This window comes from Sinocyclocheilus rhinocerous, unplaced genomic scaffold (assembly GCF_001515625.1).
Source record: "Sinocyclocheilus rhinocerous isolate Xijiao unplaced genomic scaffold, SAMN03320098_v1.1 scaffold388, whole genome shotgun sequence".
Lineage (NCBI taxonomy): Eukaryota > Metazoa > Chordata > Actinopteri > Cypriniformes > Cyprinidae > Sinocyclocheilus > Sinocyclocheilus rhinocerous.
In genome coordinates, this window is record NW_015650020.1 from 109,064 (window position 1) to 113,924 (window position 4,861).

Below are 4,861 nucleotides of genomic sequence, written 5' to 3' on the forward strand. Positions count from 1 at the left end.
GAATAATAATAATGTGCATTTGATCAGATATAACTGCAGTACAAAATTATGAAAGCCTGCCCTTGAATACCTGTATAGTTTTGTAATCGATCTATGAGTATGTCATGATCTATAGTGTCGAACGCAGCACTAAGATCAAGTAAAACTAGCAATGAGATACAGCCTTGGTCTGACGCAAGAAGCAAGTCATTTGTAATTTTAACAAGTGCAGTTTCTGTGCTATGGTGGGGCCTGAAACCTGACTGAAATTCTTCATAGAGATCATTTTTTTGCAGGAAGGAGCGCAATTGAGCGGACACAACTTTTTCTAAAATTTTAGACATAAAAGGAAGTTTTGAAATGGGTCTGTAATTTGCCAGTTCCCTAGGATCTAGTTGTGGTTTCTTAATAAGAGGCTTAATAACCGCCAGCTTGAATGGTTTTGGGACGTGACCTAAAGACAACGATGAGTTAATAATATTGAGAAGCGGTTCTTCTGCTACAGGTAACAACTCTTTTAGTAATTTAGTGGGTACAGGATCTAAGAGGCATGTTGTTGGTTTAGATGCAGTGATATGTTTATTTAGCTCTTCCTGTCCTATAATTGTAAAGCACTGCAGTTTATCTTTTGGTGCGATGAATGAAGCTGAAGTATTATATGCTGTAGAATCTACATTTGTTATTGTGTTTCTGATGTTATCTATTTTATCAGTGAAGAAATTCATAAATTCATTACTATTAAACTGTGAGGGAATATTTAGATCGGGTGGAGTCTGGTTATTTGTTAATGTAGCCACTGTGCTAAATAAAAACCTTGGATTGTTTTGGTTATTTTCTATGAGTTTGTGGATATGCTCGGCCCTGGCAGCTTTTAGAGCCTGTCTATAGCTGGACATACTATACATACGTATATATGATGGGTCATTGGACAGCCACAGTTTCCCAGCTTTTCTTTTCCATACAATGTTTCCTGGATGTGTCAGGAAAGTGGGGTTGTTTCCGGTTCACTCAGAGGGATGTCTGCATGAAACTCTTCCATTTTAGCTATTCCCATGTGCCTTTACTCACATACCTGAAAGCAGTTTTGCTCTCTTGTCCTGTTACATGGAAAACTGCATCATGTTTTTGACAGAAAATAAAAGTGATCGGTTAATCCCCCCTTTTATGCTTTTTTTCACCCCTTCTTCTTTTGTCATTTTTTGAACAGAGTTAATGATAGTTTTGGTTAGTGATAAAACGCTGTGCTGCTGGCTGTGTGTTTATTTATCTTAATCTTAAAATCACATTGATGTTGTGCCTCATCCATGAAATACGAGCAGAATTAATTTTAGTGTAAACTGTTTGTAAAACCATTCTTATGTAAAATATTAAATTCAGTTAATATAAACAGAAATTCTGCTCATGTTTCATAGATTTATTGCCCACTGAGTTTAAATGTGGCTCTGGCTTTGGAGAAAAACAAAAAACAAAACATTGGTTAATTTGTGTGACTGACCGGTTGACCTTAATTAATTAGACAGATTCCCTGGATTAGCTTTTTGACAAATGAAGGATAACAGTGTATACAGTTAATTATAAACAAAAAGTCAGAAACACTGTGGAGGTATGGTGAACGTGATTCCACCAAATACAACATGTTGCTGGATCAACATCCTTGTTGATCCTGGAACAACATTCAAATCAACCAATCAGAATTCAGGGATACGTTTTCAAGAAATGTCAGTTTTAGGCTTACAGTCAGGGTTACATGCTTCTACACCCTTGTTATTCACCTATCATTTCTCTTTTATTTTAAGAATAAATTATGGGTATAGGGTTAGGTTTAGGGGTAGGGATTGGGTTAGGTATATATTTTTGGACAGTTATGTTGATCCAGGAACAAGTTGTACTTGGTGAAATCACGTTCACCGTGGGGGTATCATGGCACAGTGATAGTATTAGATGGTGTATTTTATATATATATATATATATATAGTGGCATATCATATGCATTAATCTTAGTGTTTAATATCTATTATAATGACTATTTTACTTGAGTAAAAGAACATTTTAGTCAATGATAATATGCAAAAGGATTAAAATGTGTAGCAAATTGTGATAATTTTTTTTCCTGAGGTTGAAATTTTGCCCATTTAAAAAAAAATTATTATCCATTATTATTATCCATTATTAACATTTGAAAACTGACCTTGTGTAAATCTGACAAGTTTCCAATATTATTTCATTGCGTGGTAATACAGGCAACTATGCAGTCCGCACTTTAGCTCCATGTTTTTGGTCATATGATGAATGAATAAAGCCCTTTTAAGTAGATGGTAATATCTTTCTACCTCCTGTCCTGTCGGTCGGACAATGATTAGAGAACGGCTTTGTTTGCTCGCTCATAAAGAAAGAAAAAAAGGAGCTAAAGGGGAGAGAGGGAGAGTCCTAAGAAGATGAGGTCAGAGGTCAAAGCTGTCGGGGGGTCAGAGGCAGAAGTTTGCTTCTGTGACAAGATGAGCTGCACTGAAGAGATTTGACCTTCTGTGACCTTGCTGTCACACTGGACGTTTACTAGAGAGGGCGCTGACTATAATGGACTCCAATCTGAGCACATATGTGTGTTTGTGTGTCCCACTTTCTCCTTTCATGTTAAAGCTTAGAGAGAGACTCAACAGGGTGACTCTGAGAGTAAAAGTGGACCTGACAAGGCAGGATATTAACAAAAACACATTTATGATTTCTGACATGTACATATAAAATTCGCACATATATACATAAAAACACACACACAGACACATCAAATATAAATCTGTTTCATCCATCTGTCTGGTTTTTGGAAAGAAAGAGTGGTAGGGTCTTATATGTATGTATATGTCATATATGTCAGCCGTGCTGTTCTGGACTTTGCTGCCCTCTAGTGGAAAACCAGCATCACACTGTCTTAGTCTTGATTTGTAACCTGGGCTGTAGCTAGCTGGCTTGACTGAGAGACAAATAGATTTTTGATTGCATTTAAAAATGTATAGTTTTTTTTAGAGCAGATTGTTACTCATCATATATTCATGTTTACCGTATGTATATGTTAGCATGTAACCTAATGGGCATCAGTAAAAGTGTGTGTGTTTTGTGAACAGGAGTTTCTCACGCCAGACCTCACAGACGTGTTTGTACTCACTGAGGGCTCCATTTCCTGCTATTGAAACAACAGCCCTCTTCATTTCTGCTGCCAAACACTCACCACTGATGATTCACTATATTAGTGACATCTCATAGATGCAGTTTTTGTTTTTTTAAATATTTTTTTTCATACACAAACTAACTCACATACACTGCTATTCAAGGTTATTGAAAACTGAAAATTAATTGCATATTTACAAGCAATTTCTGAGTAAAAAAATGTTTTGTCACTATTTTTTTTTTCATTGTAAATGATTATTACAGTTTAAAGTAACTGTTTTTTATTTTAATATATTTTAAAATGTAATTTATTTCTGTGATGGCAAAGCTGAATTTTCTGCAGCCGTTGCTCCAGTCTTCAGTGTCACATGATCCTTCAGAAATCATTCTATGCTGATTTGCTGCTCAAGAAACATTTCTTCTTCTTCTTTTTATTATTATGTTAAAAACAGTTGTGCTGCTTAATATTTTTGTGGAAACGGTGATAGCATTTCTCAGGATGTTTTAATGAATAGAACGTTCAAAGGAAAAGCATTTATTTGAAATAGATATATTTTGTAACAATGTTAAAGTCTTACCTGTCACTTTTAACCAATGTAATGCATCCTTGCTGAATAAAAGTGTTAATTAAAAAAAAAAAGGTCAAAAGTAATGGTTTTTCAAACAAGATTTTGGTTTAAGATTTGCTTTAGCAGCTGGACTTTGTGCCTAGGTTTAGGCTTGTACAATTACCTCATATACATTCTCATGATTTTACCATCTTGTATGAATTATTAAGACCTGAGCCCTTTATTTTCTATCCCATTCTTCTCTTCTCTGTCCCCTCCTCCACTCAATCTCTCTTTCTCTTTGTCTGATCAAAGAGCCCCAGTTCTGTCAATGTGAGGTGCTGTTTGGGATTAACACACCTCTGGTTCAGGGTTTAATCTAGACTCAGACATGGGAACTGAGTGTACTGGCCATATGTCCCGGCGGTGACACAGAAAGAGGTCTAACCACTCCACCGAGCCTCGGCCTTAGACCTAAACAATTTTCAAAATATTCATGACGACAGGTGTTCTCTGAAACCTCTTTCTTTTTATTTGCTCACAGTTTTTTTCTCAAAAGTTGCTTGTTTATCGAGGGGCTTAAATATCCTGTTCACCTGTCCTCACCTTTAAAGAGAAAGAAAAAAACCTTTGGTCCCTCTTCTCTTCCTCCGTCTCATTTAGCCATTCGCTCTCTCAAAGATGAAGTGACAGAGCAAACATACATCACACAGCAGTGGAGTTTGAGTGTGACCGGGCCGGCTATTCACCCTGCGTGTTTCATAAACAGTGGATTAACCCCACTCACACACAGCACCTCGCTCACAGGGTGACGCCCCTGCGGCCGTAATACAATCTGACATTGTTTGTGAACTCCAGCACATTCCTGCCTCTAATTCTCTTTCTGTCTAACTGTCCCCCACCTCCTGCACACTGAAACATTAGCTCATGTCCACGCTTTCATTCATTGAAGAAGGAAAGTTTGCCAATATGATTAATACAGCTCTTTGCAGGGATTTAGAAAATGGGACAAAAGGATGAATTAAAATCCAGTTTCAGAATGAGTGAAATTAGGCAAGCATCCTTATTGTCCATACTTAAGTCAGGGGCTGAAAATAAATGATTACTTATTATTAATTACAAAGAAACTTAAAAAAATTCAATTATCAACGAAAATGTGGTTCACACAGGTGATA